We start from the raw sequence: 20,516 nt of genomic DNA on the forward strand, positions 1-20,516 counted from the left end.
TTGAATTGAGGAGCTCCTCAGATGCTTCTAAAATCACGATGAAAATGAAAATAAAAACTGGTAGGGGAAATACTTCCATTATGATCAAAAGGAGACAAGGATTTGTGTGTTTACATTTACAAGATACAGTATTTATTATAAACTCAGTTTAATGCTAAACAGTTTACCAACCTCCTTCATTATCTCAATTTCTCAGCAAGATATTAATGTTTTGATTCATGTTTGTGGTTCTTAGACCTGACTCAACACAGCAGGGAGCACTTTAAGAGGGAATGGCTTGCCTCCTCCTAAGCTGCTTTCTTAAGTAGGAAGGCATTGGTTGCCCTTCTGCACATATTATTTCCAGTAACCATCCTTCCCCAAGTTTTGGAAATGGTGAGTCACTGCTCTTTGGACCAACAGTCAAAGGGGGGCCTTTTCCTAAGGCAAGATGGGGAAAAGTCATTGCTGCCAGGAATTTGTCCTCTTTCAGTGGGTTCATTTTTTTAGCAGATTTGCAACATTTCTGTGCTAAGACCAGAAAGACACAGTAGTTATTTTGTGCCTCATTTACCTCCAATATCTTCTAATTGTTGCTGGAGGGTTCTAAAATAGATACATGGCAATAAAGGAATGCACATAACTTTTTTTGTTTCTAATGGGGTAATAATAATACATTTAGTATTTATTACATTAATGGCTGGTAAAGGATAACTCAATTATTTCAGACTCCATTTATTAGGACATCATTCAAATGGGTAACTGAAACAGCTCATAACTTATAAGATTAGAATATGACAACAGATAAAGCTAAAAGAGAGTGGATAACAAAGATAATTAAAGGGTTTAGCACAAAAAAAATGTATAGTGAAATACTTGGTTGTTAAGCTTTTTATTACTCAATTTCTGCCACTGTGTATGCCAGCAGGAGAAACTTAAGGGTGAAGGAGATGCTGGTATCAGAGACTCTGACTGGGAATTCTTTACATGTAGAGCAATTTGACTTTTTTACATACTGTGACTGGCAGCCAAAACATAAAAGCTGGACTTTCAGGAAGATAATTTGCTAAGGAAGATAATATGCTATGAATATAATTAATTTTGTAAGAGATTTGCAATTTAGGAAAAGAAGTACTGGGTTCAAAGGGTAGAAGTGAGATCCAGTGAAGATAAACAAAATTTTAAAAATTACATATTACTGGGTGCTAATATTGAAAATTATTTTACTTACCAGCATTTTAAAATTACTAAAATCTGAGTAATCTGAGAGTATGTTAAGCACTTGAGGTATCAATGTCAGTAAGAAATTGATGACTAACTATTATATTATAATTCTTGGCAAAAAAAAAATAAAAAAGAAAGGGGGAGAAGTTATGAGATTTGAACAGTTAGAGATCTTTCCCACAGAAAGAAATGATTTGCTTAGTAGTATTTTACTACATAGCTAATTAATAACCTACATGAAATTGTTGTAGTTATTTATCAGCTCATTAATATTCCACAAAGGAGGATGCCTGGTTTCAGTACACAAGCTCCTGCAAAGAAAGATTCCAGTTTGATTACAATGAAGACTAAAGCAAGAAAGAAAAAACATTGTTAATTATATTTAATACCACATTAATTCCTTCCTATTTTTCTGCAAAGAGACGTCATGAGATATGTTAGGGTTTCTTGTCATGAGTTGCAGCAATATTATTTTTGTAATGCTACAGGCAGTTTTCCTTTCTGCTTTTGGATCAAACTTCTAAAACTGGTATTCTGAGTATTTTGTAGGGTTCTCTTCCTTTAAAGAAGGTCTTAGTATTTGTATCTTAGTATTTGTATCTTATAGATTAAGTACTAATTTTAAGATATTTAATTAAATTAAATAAACAAAATAAAATTTTCATCTAAACTAGAAAGGCAAAATGAGCTTTAATAATATTTCTGTACATTTAAGTCTTGCTTAAAAATTAGATTAGAATATTCACTTTAGGATTAGATAAGAGATCAATGCTGAACTATGTCCAAGACTTGCATTCAGACTAGTTACTTGCATAGTCCTCTGGATTGTTTTTAAGAGAATTCTATCAATTTGGCTTGAAAAAAAGCATGCACAAAACTGGCACAGAATCAAAACTGAAGGGATGAATTGGTCTGAGAAAGATCCTGTCCTTAATCATTTCTACCTTCCCCTATTTGATTTAAGATTCCAATGACTATCTTATCTTATAAGGTTTGTATATCATGTACAGGCATTATTTTAATGCCTATTCAGTTATGTATCTTGCCTCTTGGTTGGCAATTAAATAAATAAGAAGGGCATATTCCAAATGATAAACTACTACATTCATGCCTAGAGTACATGAAATTTAGTGATAAATAAGAAATGTTATCTTTCAACTGTGTTTCCTGTGATTTGTTTTTTAAGTTCCTATAATATATGAAGTCTGCACAAACATTCTATATACCAGGGGAAAAAAATGAAAACGCCTGTAGGATTTTGTATCTTTCCTTAGGAAACTGTCTTCTAAACCATTAAAAACTTGGCATCAATGTAAAAATACATAAAATCAAGATAATATTGGAGTATGTTGGGTAATCATTAAATACAGTTGGATGAATCTATTTACTGGCAATACAGATGTAGTCTGTAAAAATAGTCCTTTATAAGGTTTTAGGGTTTTTTTTTTTCATAACATGGGGGCTAATTTATTCATATAGTCATCACTTTTTATTATTGAAAGGGATTTATGACTCTATTTATTACTCAGAGATTATTATTAATCTTCTCCCTAGTAATATTTGCCTCTAAAAAATGCTGACGTGAGATCAGTTTGGCCAATTCTGTCAGCGCACTACAACTCCTACTCTTGTTGGCTTTGACTTAAGTAAAACCAAGTTCCAAAGAGAAGCAATTTGACCCAAGCTTCAAAACTTGTTTTGTCTCAGTCATTGATCTGGCAAAACCAGATCCCTCAGAATGCAGACTACACTGAACTCTCATTAGAATATTTGAACCATAGAGTATATCCAGCAGCAAAGCTCTTAGCAATGTAAGGTTTCCAACTTGTCTGGCTCCCCAAGATTGCTGGGATATTAGTAAGCATGCAATCTATCTTATGCTTTTAACTTTAAAATATGAAAGAAAACAAGTTCTGGAAGATGAACTCTTTGATGAAAACTGTTCTACAATAAATATACCCCTTTCACTTTCCAGTGGTGCATTCTCTTCAAGTTTTGTTACCACATTCCATCTGAATATTTTAATTAAATTATTTTTTCTAGTTTTTATTGAATAATAATTTCTGGTAAGTCCATATGTAGGAAGTAGTCCTTGTTTTAGGCCTAATTCTAATGTTTAGAAAAGTATCTTTCATGTAACATTTTTGCAATTAGCAGCTTTCAGATGTGTAAATATAATTTATAGCAATGAAATTTAACAAAAGTATAGAATGCAAAAATCTCAACAAAATTAATTTACTGCTGCAGTTATGCATAACTTTTCTGTGTATGTGTCCACTTTTCTGTACTTTTAAAGCAATGCATTCATATCTGAACACATCGTATACTAAACTATTAAAAAAAAAATCAGAACTGAGAAACAAATACATAGACATCTCCCTTCCCTTCCCTTCCCTTCCCTTCCCTTCCCTTCCCTTCCCTTCCCTTCCCTTCCCTTCCCTTCCCTTCCCTTCCCTTCCCTTCCCTTCCCTTCCCTTCCCTTCCCTTCCCTTCCCTTCCCTTCCCTTCCCCTTTTTTTCTCTGTTCTGTTCAGAAATCACTTTCATCTGGTAGGAGACTGGATTATATCCTGGAAGTGCCAAAACACTTTACAAAATTGTGGTTGCTATTTATCACAATTAATTCTTTTAGATTAAAAAAGTGAATTTAGAAAGTTACTTTATTTTTGATAGCCTATGTGATCAAATGTAAATGAAATTTCTGTGAATACTTGGTCATGTGCTTGTGGAAGAGCTTATCCTGCAAATAGTTGATGTTTTATTAGACAAGGCATTAGTATCACGTTGTGGAGAAGGTGGCCAAACATCAGGTAGATTTGTAGGAAAATTAATGAAACAAACCAAACTTCCTTACTGGTCATAATTACTGTGTATTTCTACTTACAGGAATAAGAGTTTATTAGATTATGGGATGAGGAACTAATTAGAAAAGGCAGTTTCTGAATGCTCTCTAAGCACTTGTCTTTTTCAAAATTAATCAAAATGAGAAATTGTTCTCCTATCACCTCAAATTTAAACATACAGAGGCAAAATAATTGCTCAATTAGATGTTGTACAAATTACACAAGTATTCCAGAAATCCCCTGAATAGGTTTGGAATGAATCCTGTAAATATAGAAGTAATGCTTTGCATCCCCTATTCTTGGTAGCTTCTTAAGATTGTGGTTAATTCCTTAGTTACCATAATCTTTATTTATAAAAGATAAGCTGTTTAAAGCTCTGATTCACACCAAGAAGTGATGTTTCCATCTTTTGTCATCTGGTGGTATTTAGGAATGCTGAGAATTCTTACTAACATGTTATCAATTTGCCTGAGTTAGAGGAAATGCAGTGATAAAAACCATCTGGTGATACTGCAGGTATAAAAATATTTGCCATATACATGTTTTTTTCTCAATAAAATCTAACGTTAGATTTTTTTTAAGAAATTATATTGATTTAATTATTTGATAAAGGGAGAATACATAAAAGACATCCAAGAGGTGACCATGTAATTCTCTCTGTTCTAAACAGTGGACCACTTGAGGAAAAATGATGTTTAAGTCTTTGCAAGAAATTTTAATATTATTTTTAAAAATATTTTTTAAAAAAAGGATTTTCAAAATAGGACTTCCTCAACTTGAATGTCTGCTGGAGTTTGTTATAATGGCAGGAAAATTCATCCTCTGTTCAAAGCAAGGAAAGGAATTTAAGAGGCTAAAGAATGAATATTCTCAAAATGACTGAAACAAGAAATATATAAATGCATTCTCTGTTTACTATGAAAACATATTCTTAAGTGCCTTTTGGGAAAAAGCTGGATATCATGAAAATTTTTACAATATAATATATATATATATAATATGTACAATATATATAATGATGTTAACCATAGCACATCTCTTCTTTTTTCTGCCCAGACTGAAGAGGTAAATGCAAAAGGAGAGATACTTACTGGGAAAAGGAGAGATACTTACTGGGAAAAGGAGAGATACTTACTGGGATGGCTCTGGTTAAAGGGTTAAGATCCAATTGCTAGACAGAGATGCCTGTACCTGAATTAAGGTGCAAACGAGACCATATGTTGAAGCCAATAGAACAGATCTTATTTAACTGTAAGTGTGAGATACAGAGAGATACAGAAGTAGAAAAAAGAGAGTGAGAGAGAGACATTAAGTAGAACAGCACTGTGGATCCATCAGTGTCCTGTTGGTCCTTCTTTTGGTCCTCTTGGTGGTAGTTGTTCCATAAACCATAGAATTGAGTGGGATAAGATGTTTCAGGTATACAAGGGAATGCCCAGACAGCTCCCCCGTGGGCAGGTATGTTTTACACCATCTTTTGCAACACTGGACCTTCCCAACCTTTGTGGCTCACATGTGGCTCTGGTGGATGGCCTCAGAAATGAGTCTGGGGCCACTTTGGGATCTCTGATGGTTTATGGCACCTTCTAAGACATAACAGCTGCCTCTCAGGTCAGCATAGTTGAGCCAGTTATGTCCCATCAGAAAGGATGAACACCTTCAAGACTGTCTGTGAATGTGAATGTTCCATGTGAATTTGATGTTCATTAATTCTTCTGGAAGTCTGCATGAATTAAAGATGCAAGGTGAAGTCAGGAGATCTAGTCGTTTGGGCTTTTGTGTTTGTGGGGGCTGGAAAATGACACTTTTCAGTGTGTTACAGTTCAGGCATCACTGGTATTCACATTTCTGTTGCCTTCCTGCCTTAGTCATTTACCCTTTACTTTCTTTTCTGCTCAGTCATGCATATTGAATTAGTTAGAATTTGTTGAGTACCTTTAACATGGCCTTAATTAGGTCAATCATTTCAGATACTCTATCAGCATTTTTGCCAAGCACATGATACCTAAAATAGTGTCAGGATGTTCTAATATCTATTAATGAACCTATTTGGGTGTTGTGCTGTTTTGGTGTTTTTTAATTAAGATGTTTGTCAAGGTTGAATTTTGTTATAGGAACTGATATAAAAAAAGCAACTTAAGAACATTTCAGTCACTTCCCTATTTTTAGAATTTTTAAAGAGCAAATAATTTTTTTAATAAAGGGTTTATATTTGGCTTGTCTAGATCCCTCAGACTATGAGACATACTAGAAATAGCTTCTATATTCTTAAAAAAATAATTTAATTTTAAAGATGAATGTCAAATTAGGCCTGATGAAAAGCTACTGCATTTGTCTTTCTTCAGTACTGATTTTCTCTTTAAGATGAATACTCTGCAAATTTTCTGTCTTTAAAAGTAATGTGAACTCAAAATTAGGAATACTGTCATTCTTTACAGCACCAGAAGCTCTCTGAATAGATTTTCTTCATATAGTTCATTTATCAGCATGCAAGTAGAAATAAGATTTCAGTTGATTTATTATATGAAAAGTCTATGATTCTGAAGACAAAATTATCTGTTCTTTTTTGAAAATTGTTTTTTTCTCAAGAGGAATTTAACACATCTCAGGTATAGGGAGACATAATCCTAGATTCCTAGGTGATTCGGATCGATGTGATGTCATGTCCTGTTTGAAGAATTCCTGCTTGCTGATATCAAAGACCCTTTAAAATAATTATATTAATCTTTATGTTTGTGCATGAAAATACAAAATATTTGCACCAGCCTCACCACTGTTGATTCTTACTGAAACACAGAAAACTATTGTGTCTAGGACTTTATCTTTAAAATTATGTCTTCTTTGACCTGTGTTTCAGAGGAGATCTATTCCTTTATGAAGTAAGGCTCAGTAAATTAGTTCTGGCAAATTGCTCAGCTTACCTTGCCACCAAAAAACCATATGAAATGCTTAAACAAATGTAATTAAATCCACATAAAAAATAGGAGCATTGAATTTACCAAAATTCAGAATACCAAAGTAGTTTCTATTATGCATAATAATAACTGCCTCATGGTGGCTTTTAATACTATTCCAGTATTTTTCTCTTAATTTATCTTGATTAAGAAGAAAAATGAATTAATCCATAATCTTCCGTCTAAAGAATGGTGATTGTATATATCACATCCTCTTGTTTGTATCCATTTAAATATTATATATATATATATAATGATAAATAAATGTACATATACATGCTTATGTACCTGCTTATATATTTATTAATTATATGTTTTATTTTATATACTTCAATATAAAATTGTACATGCTTATTTCTTATATATATATTAAATATTGGTTTTAGACCAATAATTGTTCTTGAAGAAGAATTTAGAAAGACTTGAGTAGAATTGTATTACAGATTTGAAAAGATGAGACTGAAACCCGGCTTTAATGAGAATGCAAATGAGAATTACTAAGGTTCAGTGAAGGTCATAGCAGCTTAATCATCAATTTATGTCAGCAACTTCTCACAAGTAACAAATGAGTTTTAATAAAAACTGTTGTCTTAATGGATTAAACCACAAAATCATGATTGTTCTAGAGTTTGACCAGCTGTCCTCACACTCATGCAGTTGTATGTGTTTGACTTTCATCTACAAATCCAAGAATATTCTATTTAAAGATTGTTTTTAAATGAACATTTTAATGACTTTATATGGCCTTCTAAAAGAAGTTCTAAAAGCATGTTCTGGTTGTACCTAAAGTATAATTTTTTTCCTGGAAAAAAATTTGAACATTCTCAGATGCAGCTGTAAATTCTTTATTTCAATTAAAAACAGAGAGGTTGCATGGATATGCTTCTTTTTTGTTGAATAAAAATATCTTTAATTTCCTTGGGCAAAATCACTTCACTGAAATTTAATTTGGATCTCTTTCTACCTAGTAAATACATGCCTAAAACGATATCATTTTCAAGAACAGAAAGTTATCCTGAGAAGAAAAATGGAATATAATCTTCTTTGTATCCCACACATTTGTGAAACCCCAACAGAAGAACTAAAAAAAACAAACATTGTTTAAGCTCTTTTTGTTTGCTTAAGTGTCTGTTTTGCCAGTTTGAATATATTTATTATTCAACTAATAAACAGAAATATAAGTATTGTATTTGCATGACAAGGTTTTGGTAGTGGGGGCTGCTGCTAGGGTGGCTTTTGTGAGAAACTGCTGGAAGTTTCCTGTGTCCAGTGGAGCCAGTGCCAGCTCCAAGGTGCACCCACTGCTTGACTGATGGCCAAGCCCATCAGGGACAGTGGCAGTGGTAGCACCTCTGGGTGACATAGTTAAGAAGGGGAAAACGTTACTGCACAAGAGGAACTTGCAGCTGGAGAGAGTGAGAACACGAGAGATGAGTGAGAATGTGGGAGAGGAACAGCCCTGCAGACACCCAGGCCAGGGATGTATGTGGAGATTCCCCTGCAGCTCATGGCACATAGTGAGCCAGCCCATGGATGTGTGCCCCTGCAGCCCAGGGAGGTCACAGAGGAACAGGGGAAGAGTGCAAGGAAGGAGTGCCAGAGATGTGAACTGACTGCAGCCCCCATTCTCCATCCCCTGCTGCTGGCAGGAGGAGGAAGAGAAATCTTAAGCAAAGTTCAGCCGAGGAAGAAGGGAGGCTGGGGTGGAATGTGTTTGTAGATTTAGCTTTTATTTTTCATTACTCTACTCTGACCTAATTGCCAACAAGTTAAGTTAATTTCCCTGAGCTGTGTCTGTTTTGCCTGTGATGGTAATCAGTGCATGATCTTTCCCTGCCCTTAGCTTGAGACATGAGCCTTTTGTTCTATTTTCTCTTCCCTGCCCAGATGCTGAGGAGAGTGATAGAAAGGCTTTGATGGACACCTGATATCCAGCCACAGTTAACCTGCCACAATGTGTAAATATTTAGCCACTAAGAATGTGGCCAGTTAAAGCTTCCCGATGTTAAAATAAGTAAATTATGTCATGGTTCCCATAATTTATACTCTTCTGGGTATCTAGAGAACAAGGTAAAAGGAAGGAGTCATTAGCACAGCAGAGCTCTTGGCAAATGTGCTTGCAGGGTGAGCTGTACTTATGAGATACTTTCTACACCAAACTGTTTGGACAAGCCCACAAAACAGTGTGCAAAGAACCAAATTAAGAAAACATTCAGTTCTTCTTGAGAAATTTTCTAATATCAGATAATCATACTCAAGTACCTCTTGCTATATTAGAAATTGAGAACAAGTGAAATCTAGTAATACTGGTATCTGTGTAAAGCAAAAACCCCAAACACCTTTTCTTTCTAATATCAAGATCTGGAATCTAAATCTAGAATCTTAACTTCATAATGCATGAAACCTCCCTATGGGTGGGGTTAAATAATAATAAAAATTTTATGTGAAGGGGAACTTCAAACTATGAAATGGATGAAAAATCTAGAAAATATAGAACATGTTACTGCTGGATATTTACAAACAAGTTTAAATTAAGGATTTAAACAGCTCTATCAATATTACTGATTTTATTTCAGGGTTAAGTAAGAACAAAATAGAGCAAATCATCGTGTGCAAAAATGCACTTCTCAAAAGCAGGGGAAAAAACTATTATATTAGAGAACATGTAGCAACACCTGATTTGTCAAATGAGTTGTATAGTATAGGAGCAGTTTTATGTGTGTGCATGCACAGTGGTATAAGTCAGAAAGAAGATCTAATCTCTGTGTCCTGTGGTCCAAATTGTGTATCAATTGCTCATGACTGAGCAAAGCTTGCTTCAGTATTTGGTAGGGGTTGGATTGGTATGATGGAAGGTGAGGCTATTACAATCCCCTCTCCACCTCATTACTACCACACTGACCTTTATTTCTTATAATGAGGCTGCAGAATTTATTTCTGTGAAGTCTTTTCTTACTGTCCAAGTACTGCAGTCAATGCTTCTTTAATCTTCATTTCTGTGTACGTTAAACAGCAGCATGACGTTGTTGTTGTTGTTGCTTTTCCAGCTAAGGATGTATTATATTTATCTGTAGCTATAGAAGTTTGTCTTCCTTTGCAAGTATGTGCCCTGGTGCTTTGAAGTTCCATACCACTGTGCTCACTCAGCGTGACTCACCTCATCTCTCGCTGCTTCCAGCAGGGATCTTGCTTCAGCTGAAGAATGTATGAAGGCAGACATGATAACACCAACCAAATGCAGCACTAATTTTGCAATACATTCTAGAACAATGTATTAGAATACTCTAATAGCAACCAATCTTTGCTTCATCCGTGTTCTCACAGTCCTATAAGTACAGCTGTACAGCACAGCTAAACATCTGAGCTTCACTTAAACTTTGAGGAGACACGTGGTTGTCTTCACATAGGAATCACAGAGCGAAACCACTTACCGTGCCACCTTCCCTCCAACATTAGAGGGAGTCTAGATGAGCAGCTGAGAGTAGGCATTTATGCTTTGCAAAGCTCAAAAGTTTGGTGAGATTAATCTTCTTTGTACCAGTTTACTTTTATCAGAGTTGGATAGTAAAAAACTTAGTGCTTTTCATTATATTTCTTTTGTACTTTAGCTCTCCTGAAATTTATGAAGTTTGTTTATAGAAATGATCTGATGGTAAAATTGAATCTGTGAGACTGGGTCTCTAATTGCATCTCTCTATTTATATTTTTTTTCACTTTATCTCTTTCTAATTACATACTTTACATCATATGTGATTAAATTATGATTTACTTGCACCATTTGATTCTCTCTTACTAACTTCACATTAGATCAGTAATGGCTGAAATGCCCTAAATTGCTTCTAGAGCCATCATACTGTGTGTATAAAGCTAGTTCCTTCAATCTGTCAATTTTAACAGTGGTTAGCTATGGTTATGTATATCAACTATGCACAAATTCATGGTGGAGTGCCTAGATAACTATGAGTTTATCTTAAATTTCATGCTTACATCTGAAATAATAGAAATATTTCACATTTAAGGCAATGCTGCTAGGAGTTGTGAAATGTGCACCTTATATAATAATAAAAATGCTTTTAATTATATTATCCAACTTGTCTTAGGAGTTTGCATTTTTATTTTTTCTTTAAAAGAACTTTTGTATTGAATTGCATTGTAGGATACTGTCGGTGATTTACTTACGGGGAATTTTTATTGGCTACTGGAATGGCAGTTAGTCTATTTTAGCTGAGTAGAAATGTACCTCTGGTGCCATTAGTTATTGAATTAATGCTGGTTTTATCAAGTTAAATTTCCAGTAGAAAATGCTCAATTGAGTACAATACTCTATATTAAAAAAAAAAATAAAAATTGAATACTAGAATTTCACATCTGATTTCAGTATTATTTCTAAACTATCCATTCACTGTATCATTAATTTAATTTAATTTAATTTAACTGATTTAATTATTATTTTAGTTATTAACCCATTCATTATTTCTAGTAATCTTATAGCAGTACTTGGAAAGCAAATTACCTTGCTAGTTTTTGTGGTATCTTCTAATATGAAGGAAAAGAAAATGATTGAATATGGGATCATTCCATGTGTTTATTTTAAGCACCTCCATTTTTAGGGACATCAGAGAGCAGCAAGTATGGGCTGCTCCATGAGGAAAAACAAGTTGGGTGCTGAGTGTGAAGCAGGGTGAGTAGCAGTGCCCTCACCAGCAAGGGCCCAATGCTGCAATCCCAAACCCAATGAGCAAAGCAGGTTTGGTTGCATTATTAAGTGAGAGGAGAGCCTAAAGCACCAGGCAAAACTGAAGTGAAGAAGGATGTCCCAGGTCAAGCCAAGAAGTCAGGTCAGCAAGTGCGGATTGGGTCCAGCTGCACAACCAAGCTCAGTCCCACTGCAGTGATCCCAGGCAGGTCTGGGGTGAGAAGGCAGGTCAAGGTTTTGAAAGGCAAGCCAGGAAGTCAAGTTTCCAGGTCAGGATCCGGATCAGCAGGATGCATCTCCAGGCACAGACATGGTGGTACTGTGGCTCAGTCAGCAGCCAAGGACAAGAGCCTGGGCTCAAACTTCACAGCAAAGGAGGGGGGAGGCAACTGCTCACTGCAGTCTGAGCTGAGGTTATGCTCCTGTGCCATACCAGCACTCCAGCACAGGTGATCAAATTCAAGGAGGCAAAAGTGTACCTAGGACCTGAGGAAATCACACATAATTACAAGTACATTTGTTGTATTTTGCTCTGAGCTGGTCGTATGGAAAATAGATATTGATTTTATTTAATGGATAGCTGGGAGAAGTAATTAATTTTGACATCTTAATTTTGTTCTTGTGTTGTTTTTAACTTGTTAAGTGCTTGAAACTTAGCACTTAGAAAGACAACCTATTATCCTCTCATAACGTCAGTGTATTTACAATTCATGCTTTGTAGCTTATATTTAAAATCAACTATGGTTTATTCCTTCATTTCTTTGTCTTTCATTTTTCCTTCTTTGAGTAAATGAGATTCAACTTAAATCCCTAACCTGCTTTCTATGTTCATATCTACATTTGTACTTACTGAACAACCTGAATCCAGTGCAATCAATAATTCTAGATGTCAGAATATAAAACACACACATTAATTATACTTTCAAGATTTGTAGACAATTTGTATTTTTCTGAGTTAGAGAACTCCCTTTTGATTGTGTATCCAGAAGACAATTAAGTTAATTCTTAGAGAATCATAGAATCTTTCAGATTGGAAAAAACCTTTACGATCACCAAGTCAAACTATTGCACTATTAACCCAGCAGTGCCAAGTCCACTATTAAAGTGTATTCCTAAGTGCCACATCTACAGGTGCTCCCTTCAGGGATGGTGATTTAACCAGCTGCATGGACAGTCTGTTCTGATGCTTGATAGCCCCTTCTCCTCAAGAAATTTTTTTCCTAATATCCAATTTAAGCGTCCCCTGGTGCTCCTTGAAGACAGTTCCTCTTGTCCTGCCACTTGCTTTCTGGGAGAAAATGCCAAAAAACACCTGGCTACAACCTCCTTTCAGATAGTTGTAGAGAACAATGAGGTCTCCCCTGAGCCTCCTTTCCTCCAGGCTAAACACTCCCAGCTCCCTCATCCACCTCTCACCAGACTTGGGCTCCAGGCCTTTCCCCAGCTCCATTGCCCTTCTCTGGACTTGCTCCAGCACCTCAGTGTCTTTTTTACAGTGAGAGACCCAAAACTGAACACGGGATTTGAGGGATTTGAGCCCCACTAGTGCTGAGTACAGGGCAATCGCTGCCCTGGTCCTGCTGGACACAATATTTCTGATCCAGGCCAGGATGCCATTGGCCTTCTTGGCCACTTGGGCACACCCTGGCTCATGTTCAGCTGGATGTTGACCAGCACCCCGGCTGCTTTCCTGCCAGGCAGCTTTCCAGCCATGCTTCCCCAAGCTTTTTCTTCAAGTCCATAGGAAAATATCAGAAGTATCTTTCCATACAGTGAAGATCCCATCTGCTGACTTTTTGGAGGGGAGTGGTTGTACTTACAACAGTCCTCTTTTGCTTAATAGCTAATAATTAAAATAGTCTGATAGAGCATATTGAATTTATTATTTTGAATTTCTAGCAAGTGGTGTAAGAACCAGGCTACAGGGCCATGGATAAGAGTACTGATTATTCTAGAAGTTGAATCTGTATGCTAACAACAGATGCAATGGTTGGGAAAAAAGGTAGTAAATATCTAATTTTAGTCTAATAGGACGAGCAATGAATTTGCAGGAGCTATAGATTTGGTTCCAAATGCAGTTCCTTGACTATGACTCAATTTAATTTTGAATCAGTATTTCTTGCTGTCCTGGTTACGCCGTAGCCTAGTTTCAAATAATCACACACGGCCATTGCTATGGATATCTTGTTAGACAGGGATTCAGTATTTCCGAGCTGAGTAGAAACGGAAACCCACCTCACAATTCAAGTATGAACAGTGTGAACACAAAGATGGTTTATATGACAATAAAGTGCTACTTGCTACTAAGTCTGATACTTTATTCTTCAGAGAGACACAGGCAGTGTGGACCTAGGCCAAGATATGGATGTAAGGGAATGGATGGCCAATGGATATAAAGGAATCTGTTGCACTAGAAATATGGGTGTGGGCAAACATCCTAACGAGGTTAGATTACAGTGGATCTTACTAAAATAATTAAATTTTAGAAGTTGAAATCTTGATATAGGGAGAATTTTGAATTGATCTGAGTCACTCTGTGTAAATGAATCAAATACAACCATAAAAAACCTAAGAATTTAAAATGATTTATTGCTTATTCATTGTGAGCCATAGAGGAAGGATATATATGATATGTTTTAAAAATAAAATTATTTGAATAGGTACCATTTCAGACATGGTACTCCCAAATGAACTTGTTGCAGAGGGCTTACTCGTAATAAAATTTCCCTCTATTGTACTATGAAAGTTTAATGTTCCTCATTTAATTAATTTTGCCAAAGAAGAAGGATTCCCAAATGTCTTCACAAACTTTATATCATAGCAATTTTTAAAGTGCTTAACATTTATAATTAGCTTTGTTAGGCATATCTAACAATGTATGTTCAGTTTGTCACCTTTCTGCTTTATATGTGGGCTGCATCTCTGGGGAATATACAAAGTCTGGGTTGGTTTATTGATTTAAATTTATTTATAATCTTGTTAACTTTTAGAAAACATCTATTTCAATTTATTCAGTCTATCCAAAGTACAGAATCCATGCATAGAAATATCCCAAATGCCAGATGAATTTTTCTAATAACAAAACCTGATGTTTATGAATAAAAATTCTTTATGAATATATTTTTACAATGTATATTTACTCTAAGTGTATGAGATAAAACATAACTTTGTTTTGATTTCTATAAATGCTGTTTAAATTATTTTTACTGCCTTTTTGAAGCATTCACATCATGTTTGAAAGAAATGTTAATAGTATAACAAATAAAATGCTGTAAGTATTATGATACATTTTTGTTGAAATGAGAAATGTATTCTCTCTTTTAAGAACAATCTATAAGTATGTATAATTTTTTGAAAGTGAAATATAAATTTCACAAATTCTCTTTGAATTACTGTAAACAATTCAGTCATGGAAGTGGTCTGTTGAAGTGGACAATACAAGAGTGAACTAAAACTGCTTTATAGACATTTGACTAATCATAAACCCAATCTAATGTATTTCTCAAGTTTACTAAAAAGCAATTTTTTTTTTTAATCTAAGATGTAATAGTAAAGAGAAAAGTCGCATCTTACACATCAGTGAAGAAACAAATATGTGTTTTAGTGTCACAATCTCAATTCAACAATAGCTAAAAATTTGGAAAGTAGATAATCTGACAGTCTAAATGAAAAAAATAGCATGAAAAAAGTGCCCTTGCACAGAAGGGAGTTCTACATACAAATCAAATGCAGCAAAAAGCTAAACGTAAAAATAGAAACCAGCAAGGCTATTTATTTTCAATAAATAAATATAATAAATAATTATAATAAATAAATAAATAATAATATATAAATTGAATACCTCAAATTTCAGAAAGTTATTTATCTGTGCCCTGGAGAACTGATTTATCCCCTTTGTGCACCACCCTGGAACTTTCCTTGCATTAAGGATAAGAAGAGTCAGCGAAACATAATTTATGATGTATATTATACGCCAAGATCTGTTCTTGGACTACAACTACTCTAAGATCTCTACTTCTTTAATTTATCAAAGATGAGTGAAAGTGGCAGCAAAAAAATTGGCTTTGATTTTAAATGTAAGTAATTATTTTTAGTGTGGCGCTTACTGTGAAAGGCCACAGAAAGCGTAGTATTCTGGGATGAAATCACAATTGGCTTCCATGCTGCTGTATCATTATGACAATCAAGATTTCCCTATAGGGACATCAAAGACCTATTGAAAATATATTGTGAGAGGAAAAGTATGGCAGTATGTGAGTGACTTGCAACATGGATCATTAATACACCGATTATATTTCCAATAAAAGTGAAAATGCACTTTGGATGAATGACCATCCTAATCCTATACTAACGATCAGGAGTACTTAAAAGGTAGTCTCCTGAATAGACTAAAAAAAGCAACATTCTTTGGTATGTAAAGGTACTCTTTACATTAAAAGGATATTATGCAAGCTGCTGATTTTGGCAGGGGTAGAGTTAATTTCCTTCATTGTAGCTAGTGTGGAGCTATGATTTGGATTTGTGCTGAAAACAATGTTAATAATATAGAGATGTTTTCAGTATTGCTGAGCAGTGCTTATACAGAGCCAAGTCTTTTTCTGCTTTTCATAGCATATCACCAAGGAGGAGGCTGGGAGTGCATGAGCATTTGGGAGGGGACACAGCTGTGACCCCAGTTGACCCAAGGGATATTTTATACCATATGTCATCATAAAAGCTGGGGGAAACTGGATGAAGAAGAAAGCAGGAGACACTTGGAGTGGTGTTTGTCTTCCCCAGTAGTCATTCTGTGAAATAGAGCCCAGATTTCTGGGGATGGCTGAGCACCTGCCTACCCATGGGAATGGTGAAAGATCTCCTTGTTTGGCTTGGTCTGTGTGCAGTTTTTGCTTTACCTATTTAAGTATCTTTATCTCACCCCATGAATTTTCTCACTTTTACCTTTCCAATTCCCTCCCCCATCCCTCTGATGGGGGAGTAAACAAGTGGCTGCGTGGGGTTTGGTTGCCAGATGGGCATAAACCACAATATAAGTGTAAAATGTTTAGGAAAATATGGGGCTTTATTTCATTGGCTTACTTATGGCAAAGAAGCTGGAAGATTTTAAGCAAGACTGCAAGAACCTAGAAATGACTACATGTGTTCAGCTCAATGGCCCATCTCCTCCCCTGTCTCCAACACTCATGTGTTGGTATTCAGGGGGATTGAGAACAGGACAAGTATATATTGTGTGTCAGAAAAACTCTTCAAGCTTTTCCCATATTAGATATTTTTCTGACTGTGATGTGATTTCTTACATTACTAACTCTCAGCTGAACTTTCTTCTCCATATTGTCCTGTCTTCCCTTGAATCCCAACACACAAGGTGTTCTGCATGCCTATTTGTTTTGAGAATCATGTGCTTTTGTTTCCCTAGAGCATGACTGCTGTTAGCTCTATTTGAAACTCACAGGTTCTTGTAGCTTCATTTGATACTCCCTAAATAACTTTTCACTATATTTTCTTTTATTTTTTCTTTCTTTCTTTCCAGGTTATAAATTGATGGGATAGTAGAATTGATGGTATAATCAGAAGCTGCTTTTAAAAAGTGCTGATATTTGCCTAGTTGCTATTTACATGATAAATGTTCCTGCATATCATTGTTGCTACAGACTTACCGACTATGCATTACAAGTATACCAGCTACCAGTGTTTGAGCCTTTAGGCCAATGGCAAGAAATATCAATCAGAAAGCTTTCAATTAACACTGTTTGTATTGTTGTAACTTATGTTAGAGATATTCTGGTACTCACCTAGGAGCTGGGGACTCTTCCCATAAAACCCTATTTGTATGACTTTCTTTGGAACACCTTAAATGCTGAGCTCTATCATTCAGGGCTCACTAAGATTTCTTTCTTTAGCACTGTTTGAGTGAACCTGCCACTTCCCATTTTAAGATGTGAAAACCTCAACTGTCTTCCTGTAATTCAGCCAAATGGTTGAGGGCTTTATATTGGGAGGAATTTGAGTTTCCTGTAATTTCTTACCTGAAAATGGGAATTAGGATTGTCCTCCTAAAGTTTAGTTGGTTTTTCTTTGGTTGGTTTATTTTCATTGAAATGCTCTTTTAAGTCATATGAGTATGTAAAAGGCATGTAAAGGCAGGGAAGTTATGTTCCATTATTGCTTATGCTGTCACTTACTGTTAGTTCATTGGTTTACAAAACTCTACACCTTAGTGCTGCGCTTTTGTAGTAGACTATTTTACACAGTGGCTGTTGGGCATCAGTGCAGTATCACTGCTTTTCAAGCAGTGTAAAAACTGTGAGTTTTTCAAAATTATAGTAATGTGATCAAAGCATTGTTTATTAGCTTTTTATTAGCCCATACATATGGGTACATGTATTTTCTGAGTAGATGCTGTTTTCTATTAGTTTGACTTCTTTTGGATTTTGTATTTCCAAAAACAATTGTAACATTTTTCTTGTGCAGAATTTTACTTTGGCACACTGCTAACAGCAGTAGGTGTTTTCTAGTATCTCTTACCCTGCCCCTGCCAACTACCACAAATGGAATGTTTGTATCTGCTTTGAGCCGCACACCAAATTGGAAACAGTTGTTGTGCTTATCCTGTGCCTTCACAATTGACTGATGACAACTACCCTTCAGAGTATTGGGGTTTTTTTATGCCTAATTATTTTTACTGCAGCACTGGGAACTTATGAAAATCCTGTGAGCAAATCTTGGACAACTTGAAGTCAGGAATAATAGAGTAGTGAGAAGGATTGAAGAAATGGCAGAAATTTGGTTAATGTCAAAAAATAACTTTTCAGGAGTACATATACTCTTTCACCTGGAATATTATAAATGTTTAAAAAGGACTCTGTATTTTATATTTATTTTCCTTTTCTTTGTAATTACTATAAATGCAGCAGTCATTACTACATTTTCCCATGACATTTGCAAATGACCTTTCTGGTACCTCCTCCTCCTTTCCTGGAAATAAAAAGGTTTTCTATGCATTACATTTTGCTTCTTGGTACTATGCCTAGGAATTTTCTACCAAAACCAAAGCATAATCTTTAGTATTGTCACATTTTTCTCACAAATTCTTTTAGTAAGAAGAGCAAGAATTTTTATTTACATATTTACTTTTCTTTAAAAATATACTACAATTCATCTATCTATAACATATTTCAGAAACCATAGATAGTAAGATTAAAGATTTCGTGTCAGTAAGAATAAGATTTTGTCTCAAAGCTTTTAATCATAAACAATGCTATTTGCAATCAAACTATATTTAAAACAAATTATTGTTTTCTTTATTTCAACATTAAACTACTAAATTAGCAAGGGAACTATATGATTAACATATTTGTATTTAGTTGGTACTTAATTTGGCTTGGTTTTAAAGAAACTTGAAATTTTTGTAAAAAACATTCTCCTTATATATTCCTATATAATATAAATTTGTATAGAATTCATAAATATTTTTTAAAATGTAGTCATAATTAACCCGTGTGTTGGTTTCTGTGATTGCTTTTTTAAGTCTAAATAAAGCCATTCTACAGTATAAGTAATTTTAAAGTTGTCATCCATAAGCAGGCATACTTACTGCTTCTTGGAAATGAGATCATACCCAAATGAGAAGTTGATTTGATGAGATAATGTGTTGTAAAGGAACAGTATCTGAGTTTGAATGAAGCTGCTTTAAGAATAGTAGTCTAATGTATTGCTGTGCTTTAATCCCTGTATTTTTTCACAGAAGGGAAAGGTACCTGTGGTTGTTTCATATATATATGAAATATTTGAAACATTAGGAAAAAAATGGTCTCTGGAAAATGAAGGTCATATAGGCAGTGCCACAAATAGATGTTGTGTTAAAATGTTGTGCATGTATATCCTCACAAATATTAAATTGTAAAAGTTGATCTTAAATTCCCATGACTGTGAACAGTTTTCCTGACTACCTGAGAATGTTGAATAATGTGTGCAAATAATCTCTGTGTTTTCATAACTAATTGTTCTAAGTTTTGGGCTGGCTTTGTTGTTGGTAGTTCACAACAGAATATACAGATTCTGACACAGATAATATTTCAGAACTTGAGTAGGAAATGCAATTTAAGATCATTGAGAAAGTCATTCAGTTTTTTCTAAAAATGTAGAAGAAAAAGTAGTATGCATTTCCTCAGAAACACTATGTGGGATTTATTACACAAGTCTAATTAAAATTCTTTCTTGAAACATCTTCTTTTTAAAATTTCTTAATTTATTTTGTTCAAGAAACAAAAGTTCTGCTTACAGAACTTTATTCTCTTTATTTTTTTATGGATTTGATTTAATTTTTCAGTGGAATTTCTTCTGTAAAGTATATTTTCTTAACCTACTTATGTACCTCACTTCCTAATGTGAGGGATTGCCAGCAACACTGACTAACGGTGCTGAGTAAGGCACAAATGGTGACTTTGCAAAGAAGAGAGGTACCAAAGGTAGCATTTTGCAATCAGCAAGTGGCAGTCCCAGAGCAGGGCAATACTTGGGTCACTGCTCAGATGAACTCCTTGGACCTTGGCAGGTAAGTGGAATCCCTGGAAAGCTGAAACAAAAAGATCTTGCCAGGTTGTAGAAAATCTGCTCATACCAAATTAGCACCAATGTAAGCAAGCACATTACATGGACTCTGATTATTGTATCATTTAGGCATTTGGCTGGGATAAAGGGTTATAAGCTAAGTTTCCTTTAGAAAAAAAATTCTCACTTAGAAATTTGCCCTAAGTTATTGCCAATGGATCCCCTCTTTAAAACTCATTTCTCATAAAAATTGTAATAAAACATTAAGTAC

At 34.9% G+C, this 20,516-nt stretch overlaps 1 protein-coding gene across 9 annotated transcripts in view; it reads left to right on the top strand.

Moving 5' to 3' along the window:
* The window catches only part of TAFA5 (TAFA chemokine like family member 5), a 473,208-nt gene that overhangs the window by 67,770 nt on the left and 384,922 nt on the right, over positions 1–20,516 (top strand). The window lies entirely within an intron of this gene.

This window comes from Cyanistes caeruleus, chromosome 4 (assembly GCF_971803275.1).
Source record: "Cyanistes caeruleus chromosome 4, bCyaCae1.hap1.1, whole genome shotgun sequence".
In the NCBI taxonomy this organism is placed as follows: domain Eukaryota; kingdom Metazoa; phylum Chordata; class Aves; order Passeriformes; family Paridae; genus Cyanistes; species Cyanistes caeruleus.